Consider the following 10,936-nt stretch of genomic DNA (forward strand, 5'->3'; position numbering starts at 1 on the left):
GAGGTTCTAGTAACAATGTTCCTATTGCAACTTCTGGAAATCTACCACAGCATTAAACAGTGACACTTTGAGAAGGCAGGGAATATTAACACCAAATTGAAACCCACAGATGGCCCCAAACTCTAACTTGAGTTGGTAGGGTCAATGTCTTCTACTTCCAAGTATTTACTGAACTGCATTAATTTACTTTGCAATTTCTTCAATTTGATTTTTTCTACTCACCTAGAAGTCAGCCAGACCAAGGAGGAAGGACCTGCATGAATTACACACTGGCCCAACAGCCTCCATTTCTAAGACTTCACTTATAGAAGGGCACCTTCACCGACCAGACCTGGTAGCAGGTTCAAACAAAGGACACAGCTGAATACAACCAGAAGCTTGGCCAAATAGGGACTGCTTGACTGCTACATACTGAGCACAGAATGCCAAAGAGACAGAAAACTGTCCCTTGGGGGACTTTGAAGGAGCAGAGCCTTAATAAACTCATCACTTATAGAAGCTGAACACCTGCCTAGGGACAGACAAATAAATGGCAGAGCTGTCACATGAACCCATTTCTCTTTCTATGGAGCTTCCCAGGACTGAAGCTGATATCTTTCTGTGAATGCTGCCCATGAGGAGGCAGGTGGCAGAGCAGGACTGAGTGAAACTAAACCTGCATTAGCCCAAAGCAACATCTTATATTAACAGAGTTGAGAATAGAGAATGCAGGCTTCTTTATTAAGATTATTGGAATTTGAACTCTGTTCTTTCAGGGCAGCAAAAGAATGATTCTTCTCAAAATGTGTTTGCCTCTAGTTCTATCACAAATGATGAATCCCTGAACTCTACCTCTGAAACCAATAATACTCTATATGTTAATTAATTGAAATTAAGTAAAATAAAATAAAATTTAAAAATGCGATTTCTTCTACAGAATGTGTTACATATATATATATAAAATGTTATATTATATTATATTACAGACACACACACTCCAGAGGAATTCTTTTAGTAGGTATGAATATCTATGTTATGGAAACATACTTCAAATTGCTTTCAAAATTTACAGGTGAAGGGGCACCTGAATGTCTCAGTCAGTTAAGTGTCCAACTGTTGATTTCAGCTCAGGTCATGATCTCAGGATCCTGAGATGGAGCCCCATGTCAGCTCTCTACTCAGCAGGGAATCTGCTTGAGATTCCTTCTCCCTCTTCCTCTGCTCCCCCATCCCTCACTCTCTCTTTCTCTAAAGTAAATAGATAAATATTTTTTTAAAAATTTGGAGGTGCAGGGCATCACCCTTCAGCATACATTAATTATCTTTGATATTTTCTTATCCCAGGTGAAATAAGCAAAATAAGAAAAAGACCATATTTGGTTCTGTTGTTGTTTTTTCTACTCTACAGACTATAAAACTCGTACATAAAACAAGAAGCAAAATTATGATACATAAAGGTTGGCAATAGGCCTTAAGGAATGAGTTTCTCTGGGGCTTAAAAATAAGCTTGTTTTGTTCCTGAAAGAAAAATATTATTTATATCTTCAAATATAATGTGGAAGTTAATTATTGTAGAGATGTTATTTTTGTTCAGTGTTTGCAATCTCTAAGTAGAATGATAGTTTGCAGACAGAAGGCAGGAAAGGTTGACATTTAGAAAAACAATTTTGCCATGCACTGTTTCAGTGTAGAGGCCTAAACTAAGAAGTTGTGTCAAAGGTCTGGGCCACTAAAAATCCAGAATGTAGCTGCGGGAGTGGGAAGCAACAATTGAATAATATGAAAGTTAAAATGAAGGCATAATTTGGAGAATTAAAGAAAGGTGGAGAGTCCCCTGCATAAGTCCTCAATGAGGGGCTCCTGGATGGCTCAGTCAGTTGAGTGTCTGTCTGCCATTAGCTCGGGTGGTAATCTGAGGGTCCTGGGATCAAGCTCTGCGTTGGGCTCCCTGCTCAGCAGGGAGTCTGCTTCTCCTTCTCTCTCTGCCCCTCCCCCTTCTTGTGCTCTCTCTCATGCTTTCTCTCTCCCCCCCCAAATAAATAAATAAAATCTTTTTTTTTTTTAATTTTTTTATTGTTATGTTAATCCCCATATATTACATCATTAGTTTTTGATGCAGTGTTCCATGATTCATTGTTTGTTCATAACACCCAGTGCTCCATGCAGAATGTGCCCTCCTCAATACCCATCACCAGGCTAACCCACCCCCCTACCCCCCTCCCCTCTAGAACCCTCAGTTTGTTTTTCAGAGTCCATCATCTCTCATGGTTCGTCTCCCCCTCTGACATACTCCCCTTTTCTTCCTCTCCTGTTATCTTCTTCTTTTCCTTTTTTCTTATAATATGTTGCGTTATTTGTTTCAGAAGTACAGATCTGTGATTCAACAGTCTTGCACAATTCACAGCGCTCACCGTAGCACATACCCTCCCCAATGTCTATCACCCAGCCATCCCATCCCTCCCACCCCCAACCACTCCAGTAACACTCAGTTTGTTTCCTGAGATTAAGAATTCCTCATATCAGTGAGGTCATGTGATACATGTCTTTCTCTGATTGACTTATTTCACTCAGCATAACACCCTCCAGGTCCATCCACGTCGTTGCAAATGGCAAGATCTCATTCCTTTTGATGGCTGCATAATATTCCATTGTGTATATATACCACATCTTCTTTATCCATTCATCTGTCGATGGGCATCTTGGCTCTTTCCACAGTTTGGCTATTGTGGACATTGCTGCTATAAACATTGGGGTACACGTACCCCTTCGGGTCCCTACATTTGTATCTTTGGGGTAAATACCCAGTAGTGCAATTGCTGGATCGAACGGTAGCTCTAATTTCAACTGTTTGAATAAATAAAATCTTAAAAAAAGAAAGCCTTCAATGAATAAAGAGGAGTTCCAGAAAGTTGTTCCAATTACGGAAACAAGAAAAGGGGATGATAAGAGGGAGGTTTTGAGGGTGCCTGGGTGGCTCAGTTGGTTAAGGACTGCCTTCCCTTCAAAGAGAAAGTTTCCAAGAGGAGAAACAATGTTTCAAAGTAGCACTGGATGGTGGGAGAATGCTAATGGATTCTCTATGTTCTATAGCCTGAGGTGTGTGGGTTAATAAGGAGGTTCCAATCTAGAAAATCAAAAAGGATGTAGGGTCTTTCAAGGAGAACTAGGAATCAAAATTTAAGTAGAAGAAGCACCTTCTGAACATATAAAGGATTCAACAGAACAATGGAAAATAAGATAACTTTAAGAGACATAGAAGAAGTAGAAGTAGGATCTTGGTGGAGGAATCCCAAAGCCTCAGGGCAATGGATTTCAGGTGTCAAAAGCCTGAAGAGCTCGAGGGTCACCCCAGTGAAGTTCTCAGAGGAGTGCATCTGTGAGGCTTCATTGCAGCACCCCAGAAGAGAGAAATGAAGATACATTCCATTTGTGGGAAGAGCAAATCCTCCAACTATTCCCAGGGAAGTTAGAAAGAAGGTGTATGCTTGCAGGAAGTCTGGAAAATATAGTTTAGATACCATATTATTACTATTATTACAGAAGGATCTGCCCAGGGTAGGTGTAGATTATCAAATGTGCAGGCAATATGCAAAAGATGTCAGCAGCCATAGATGACCCATGTCTCCCATATCTTCATTACTCATGTCCTTGCACAATGCCTGACACAAGTAGAAGTGCTACAGCTATTGAATTGAATATGAATGAGCATAACATAAACAAGTAGGACTTCAGATCTGTTTCAACAGGAAGTTCACCTGGTGACAAAGTCTGCCACCCAGGAAATCTGAGCTGTCTCCCACACAGCTGCATGCATCACAGCCAAGGGTGGCCAGGGCAAAAGTGGATCTGCACCATACCCTACAAGTGGATGGAAAAGGGGACATATTTTTGTAAGAATAAATTCATTTCTCATCACTAGGGTCTGAACTTGTAAATGTTGATGAAAAATATACATTATAATTGCTATTCTCGTGGCAAATAGTTTAGCAAATTATCTAAAGAAAGCCAGCCGGCTTGTGTGAGAAAACAAGCTGGTTATTGCATATGTGTCACCCTGACTGTGTAACCACTGTGGCTTTGGTGCTGTGCTGTGATATGATGCAGGTTCTGTGGCGCACGATGGAATTGTGTGGTAGTATTGCAGTACCGGACACTTCCATAGAGAAATGGCTCAGAAGGAAAGAGAGAATATGCGGGGAAACCCTGGGTGAGTAGGAGAGGCATCTGGGAGGGGACTTTGGGGAGACATGTGTTAGAGAGGGGAGACAGGCCAGGAATAAGGTAGCAGGAGGACCTCTTTCTTTTCCTGATAGCTCACTCAGAATGGTGGGACTTAGGAGTTCCAGAGAGATTATACTTTTCAGATTTTATTTTTTTTTCTTTTTAAGATTTTATTTATTTGACAGAGACACAGTGAGAGAGAGGGAACACAAGCAGGGCGATGGGGAAGAGAGAGGCAGGCTCCCCGCCGAGCAGTGAGCCCGATGCGGGGCTCGATCCCAGGACCCTGGGATCATGACCTGAGCCAAAGGCAGACGCCCAACCGACTGAGCCGCTCAGGTGCCCCGAGATTTTATTTTTATTTCTTGATTTTTCTCCTAATTCCCCCTTTGTTATTCCTTTGGTGCAGCTTCCATAGGTTATTACTATTTCTACCAAGAGGAATCAGGGAACTTTTGGACTCCCTCTTGGCTCACATATTGAGAGTACAAACAATTTCCCTACTCAACTCCTACCAGGGGCCAAAGTGATGATGGAGGTGAGCTCACGGGCAGGAAATGTAGGGGACAGAGTGGCACCTGTCATTCAGCTTTCCTTTCCTGATGGGAGAGTCTCCTTCCACTGGTAAGCTCGGAGGTTTAGGGTTTTATTTTGTGAAGTAAGATCACAATCCACTGACCATAATAACCAATAGTAGATAGTATTTATCCCTTGTAAAAAAATAACCAAAAACAATCAAAATAACTAGTATTTATTAAGCAATTTATTAAACAATGCCAGACCCTGTGCCATGCCCTTTACACATTTTAACTTATTGAATATTCCCCTAACATCCCCTGCTTCATATGAGAATTTGCAGGTCAGAGAGGTTCAAGAAATGCCCCATGACCATTCAGCTAGGAGGTGAGGGAATCAGAATTAGCCTTAGGAGTAGTCACTGAATGTACCACAATGTTTGCTCTAAAGATGGGCAGAGGGTGTCAGCTCACACTGTTCTTGTCAGTTTTTAAACCGATGACCTTAACAGACCCCTGCACTCTTATAGGTCATCTTACCTCTCCCTCTCCTTGACCCCAAGGAACCCCCCAAGTTCCCCCAAGGAACCCCCCAAGTGTAGGGTCATGCCCTGCCTCACTTGCTTTGGGTCTGTCCTGGTTCTTGAATAAGCTCCCTTAGATGTCATACTTGACATCTGACAGCTACTGTTCAGAACTGCTTTTGACCAAATCTCAGACATCCTATTTCTTTTTCTCTTTGGTGAGCACACCCAAACCACCTTAGGTTACTCCTACGCATGGCTCTAACTTGAAGGGCAACAATAGCCAGGTTGCTGAGTTCCTAGAGGCATTGTTTAGAGTCCTCTCCATTATTTTAGGTGCCTAGTCACTCCATTATTAGCACAGACAGGTAAGTACTGCCTACAGAAATTGCTCTGTAAATCTAAACCTCTCTACCCTAATAAATTTCAACGTGGCTAAAATCTATCTCAGGTAGTACACAGGTAATCAATAAGAATATAGTTTCTTTCCCTTACTCTCTATTAACATTTGCTAGCATGAGCTGGAACCCTGGGAGTAAATGAGGTGGGTTATAATTGATTTTTACCTCCCACCTGGAGTCACTGACGCAGACTCAGGGTGCTGGTGGGACTGAGTTTACATTTTTCTAGGGTGAAAACAGAGTAGAATTAAAACTGTGTGCTGCCAGAGTCTTTGCTTGTGGAATGCAGAAGCACAGGCTGGTAAGAGCCCACCTGACGGAAAGATTGAGAGCAGCTTCCCCTGTCCTGGGTGCAACACACTTCCAAGTTTAGGAGCAGATGCCCTCCAGTGATGACAAGAGTATGAAAGAACTGCTGCTCTGAGCCTCACTTGAAGCAGGCCCTGGCCTGTGTGGGCCTGTGCCCTGATTTTAGCCATGAGCAGCTACAGTTAAGGGATTTTTTTTTAAGATTTTATTTATTTGACAGAGAGAGAGCACAAGAAGGCAGAGTGGCAGGCAGAAGCAGGCTTTCCAGTGAGCAGGCAGCCCGACAAGGGGCTCGATCCCAGGACCCTGGGATCATGACCTGAGCTGAAGGCAGACGCTTAACCGACTGAGCCACCCAGGTGCCCCAATAGTTAAGGGATTTTTTTAAAAGATAGGTCTATAGACAGAGTTGGGGACAACCAGAGTGTGGGAAGGCTGTGATCCAGCTACTTTCCCTGAACAGCAAATCTCAACTCTGCCCTTTGTCCAAAGCAGAAAGAGCTCACTTTGGATTAATGTCCACCACCAGAGAAAATAATAAAGTCCCTTTACCTGCACAAAAAAATTCTATGACGACCTTCATGGCTATAGCAACTAAGAGAAAAAGGCACTGATTTTCTGTAGCAACAATAATAAGGCATTCCAGCTCTGGTGCTTTTGTTGGCTTGTCAAGAATAAGCTTAACTCCCTGGGCAGTGTTTCTGAGTGCCAGAGAGGCCTGACATCTGAGCGGGAGACCACAGGAGGACAAGATATGTGGGACATGACTGTAGCTTGAGGGCCACATTGGGAGAAGCTAGGGCCTGATGACCAATCACAACCTCTTACTGGGGCAAGTACCAGGGAAGAAACTCTTTAAAGCGAATAAAACATGGCACCCTGAGGATACATAAGGTGGAAAACATTGCATGATTGCCTAGTAGACCCTGTTTTTCAAAGTGTGGGCCTTGGGCCAGTAGCAAAATCTGGGAGCTTGTCAGAATAGAGAATGTTGGGCCCCATCCCAGACCTAACGAAATGCAAGGTGGCCCTCATGTACACAAAAGTCTAAGCAACATCACTCTAGTGCACTGGTTTTGAAACTGGACTGCATGTTAGAATTACCAGAGGAGTATTCAAAAATCCTGATCTTGAAGAGTGGAGTGAGTTCTGTGCCCATTAAGGTAACACTATGTCAATGAAAGCTAAGTCCTCAGATGTGATTCATCTTCTCCTGCAGTATCTGAAGAAGAACAGTTTACATCAGGCATTAGCTACCTTGCAGGAAGAGACTACTATGTTTCTGAATACCATGGACAGCACTGAGAGTGGCTGGCATTAATAGTAGCCATTGGGATACTGGTTTCAGGCCATATGGTCTCTGAAATTGCCAGACAAAATCCTCACTGAACTCTATGAATGGGTTGTTCTGGAATGGATAGAGTTGCATGAATTGGGAGCTGCCAAGTCACTCCTGAGACAGACTGACCCCATGACCATGTTAAAACAAACACAGCCAGAGCAGATGTTCATTTGGAGAACCTCTTGACCAGATCTTATTGTGATTCTCATGGGGAATACCAGATAGAAGTAGTCAGGAGGGGTCACAGCCCAGACCCTGGCTGGGGAAGTCAGTGTGGTGCCTCCATCTCATCTCTAAGCATTGATGGGACAAAGACTGAAGTGGCAGCAGCACCAGATGTTGTTTCCTCCTGGGATGACCATATGTTTGTTCCAAGGAAAAGCAACTGTCAAAGATGTGGAAAAAGAAGCTTCCTACACAACTGAACAGGTGTATTAAGTTTGGTCAGAAATCACATGTGGAGTGTGCTCAATTCTCCAAATGGTCAGAATTTGGTCACTGGGTCTATTGTTGGATTCACTGAAGTCTGGAACTTTATGACTGGAAAAATCAGGCAGGATCTTAAATAGCAGGCCCAGGATGACTTTATAATGATGGATGATGGTGTCCTCTGCATGTGCTTCAGCAGTAATGCAGAAGTGTTAGCAATGGGGCCCCAAGATGGACAGATCAAGGTATGGAAGACTCACAGTGAAAAGGGTTTAAGGAGATTTGAAAGGGCACACAGTAAAGGTGTCCCTTGCTAAGCTTTTCTAAGGATAGCTGTCAGATCCTTAGTGCCTCTTTTGATCAGAAAATTAAAATTCATGGTTTAAAATCTGGGAAAACCGTGAAGGAATTTCATGACCATTCCTCCTTCATTAATGAAGCAACTTTTATACATGATGGATTATATTATTAGGGCATCCTCTGATGGCACTGTGAAGATCTGGAATATGAAGACCGCAGAATGGTCAAATACCTTTAAATCCCTGGGCAGCACTGCAGGAACAGATACCACTATCAACAGTATGATCCTGCTTCCTAAAAACCCAGAGCACTTTGTGGTGTGCAACAGATCAAATACAGTGGTCATCACAGGCAGGACAGATTGTCAGAAGCTTCAGGTCTAGTAAGAGAGAAGGTGGGGATTTTGTTTGCTGTGCTCTCTCTCCCCATGGCAAATGGATCTACTGTGTAAAAGAAGACTCTGTGCTCTCCTGTCTTAGCACAGTCACTGGCAAACTGGAGAGACCTCTGACAGTTCAGAGGAAAGATGTGATTGGTATCCCACATCACCCTCATTGCTACCTACAGTGAAAGTGGACTCCTAAAGCTCTGGAAACTCTAATTCCTCTTTTCTTTTAAAACTTGCCTGAGAGCATGTACTTGTGGTGCCTGAGTGACTCAGTCAGTTGAGCGTCAGATTCAATTTCAGCTCAGGTCATGATCTCAGAGTCCTGGGATTGAGCCCTGCCTCAGGATCCATGCTCAACAGGGAGTCTGCTTAAGATTTTCTCTCTCTCCTGCCTCTGCCCCTCCTCCCCAGCCTTGCATGCTCTCTCTTTCTCTAAAATAAATAAATAAATCTTGAAAAGAAAACAAATAAAACTCGCTTGAGAGCATATACTTGAATGAAGACCAAATCATGTATTGCTTTTTTGGGGGGTTACCTTTCCTAAGCAATTGTCTGAATTAAGCACAAGAATAATTTTGGGACATCTCACGTTCAAGTAGCAGTTACCCTTTTTTAATTATTTGTTTAAGGTATTCATTTATCTGTTTCTAATTGGGGCAGTCACTCAATGTTTTCAGTAGACTTCTACCTAGAGAGTGAATACTGCTGTTTGTAGAAAGAAGTAGTACTCCTCTAATTATTTGAAATGGTGATTAAAACATTTCTCCTGGGATGCCTGGGTGGTTCAGTCAGTTGAGTGTCTGCTTTCTGCTCAGGTCATGATTCCAGGGTCCTGGGATCAAGCCCCACATCAAGCTCCTTGCTCAGCGGGGTGCCTGCTTTTCCTTCTTCCTGAAGCTCCCCCTGCTTGTTCTCACTCTCTCTCTTTCTCTCTGACAAATAAATAAATAAAATATTAAAAAAAAACATACGTCCTGCAGTAAAACTTGTAAATAAGGTATTATTCCATATTCAGTAGCTCTTTGCTATTCCTTTGTTTTTAGATGTTAATAAATTTTACACCTTTAAAAAAAATCCTGATCTTGAACCTCCTCCCCAGAGATTCTGATTAATTGTTTTGGGACACCAAATGAGCCCTGGGATGTTTCACAGTTCCCCAGTTGATTCTAATTTGAAACAAATATTGAGAGCCATGTTCTATCCAGGCAGATGGTCCTCTCTACAAGAAGAGCCAGCAAGAAAGAGCCAGCTGGAAAGGTGAAGGCGATATTTGCAGACGCAAGGAGATAGGCAGTTGGGCAATGAGAATCACAGACCCCAAAAGGAAGTGTTAGGGCCCCAGGCACAGAACAGAAGCTCAGAGACACACAGCAGTTTCAGGTAATGGATAGCTGATCAAGACAGTCACACGGTATATCAAAAATGTGTAAGTTGGAGGACATGTCAAGGAACAGGGCAGAATCTTAGTAACCAGGATGATAGCAGGAGTCAGGGAAAAATTACAGTCAGTTCTGCTGTAACTCAGGTTTTGAAAACGCAAGTCTATTCCAATGTGATTGATACATTAGGGAACCGAGCACAAGGCAAGTTTTGTTTTTGCTTATACATGATCTAATCCATAGAAACACTAGGTGAAGAAGAAAACTGTCCCCCAGCTGAAAGGAGCCGCGTTGGAGCACACACAATGCATACATATGCACCCCTTAGATGCCCTCTGCTCAGCATGTTTCTGCATTGTGTTACAACTTTCCACCTGATCTCCCATCACCTTTCTTCTCCCCCATCACTCTCCCGCTCTAACTCACAAGCTACACTCCCATGCAGCTTGGCCTGGGACTTTTTCAAGGTACAATGCCATATTTATTGTGGTTTGTATGTTTTTCTTGATCATTGAACATGTGCAAAATGGTGTTATTATTTTTATTAGATTCTTACTTTTTTCCTCCTACCCTTTTGAGATGAAGGTTTTGAGTGTTGTGGCCTAATCCCATTATTCCCATAAACCCTGTGGAATTTGTTGTGCAGTTTTGCATAGCACTGTTGTTTTTTGAAGTGCATACATTTCATTAGAGCAGACCTGACTATAAAATCAAGTGGATTTGATGTAGACTCATTTCACTTCAAATCAATGCTCTGGAAATTCCGCTTAAGGACAGGATCAAGTAACAGCTATGAATGGGGCCATTCTCAGCTCTGGAGAGAGGAAAGAGAAGGTAGTGTGGGACAGGTTGTCAGGAAGTTCTTTGAAATGCCCAGTGGAGGGAATGATATAATGTGGGTGCAGAGGGAAGAGAGTGCCAACTGATCAGATAATGGAAAGGGGACCTCCTTGCTGACCTCACATGCTTACAGAAGGGAGAAGGTAACAGAAATTTAGAGAAGTGGAGTGCAGCTAAACTCAGTGAGAAGCTGAAGAGTTTGGCTGTCTTCTCCCAGTAATGAATGTACTTTGTGAAGGTTTGGAGCAGGAAAATTACCTGCTTGTTTTAGAAATAATAATATGATGCTGTCATACAGGCTGGATTTGG

The 10,936-nt window shown here is 42.7% G+C and overlaps 1 pseudogene; it reads left to right on the top strand.

Annotated features, from left to right (window-relative positions):
• The first annotated feature begins 7,120 nt into the window (after positions 1 to 7,120).
• On the top strand, positions 7,121 to 8,621 carry LOC112821553 (WD40 repeat-containing protein SMU1 pseudogene; annotated as a pseudogene).
• The last annotated feature ends 2,315 nt before the right edge of the window (positions 8,622 to 10,936 follow it).

The sequence above is a fragment of the Callorhinus ursinus genome, unplaced genomic scaffold (assembly GCF_003265705.2).
Source record: "Callorhinus ursinus isolate GAN/ISIS: 27379988/994484 unplaced genomic scaffold, GSC_fseal_2.0 scaffold10, whole genome shotgun sequence".
Lineage (NCBI taxonomy): Eukaryota > Metazoa > Chordata > Mammalia > Carnivora > Otariidae > Callorhinus > Callorhinus ursinus.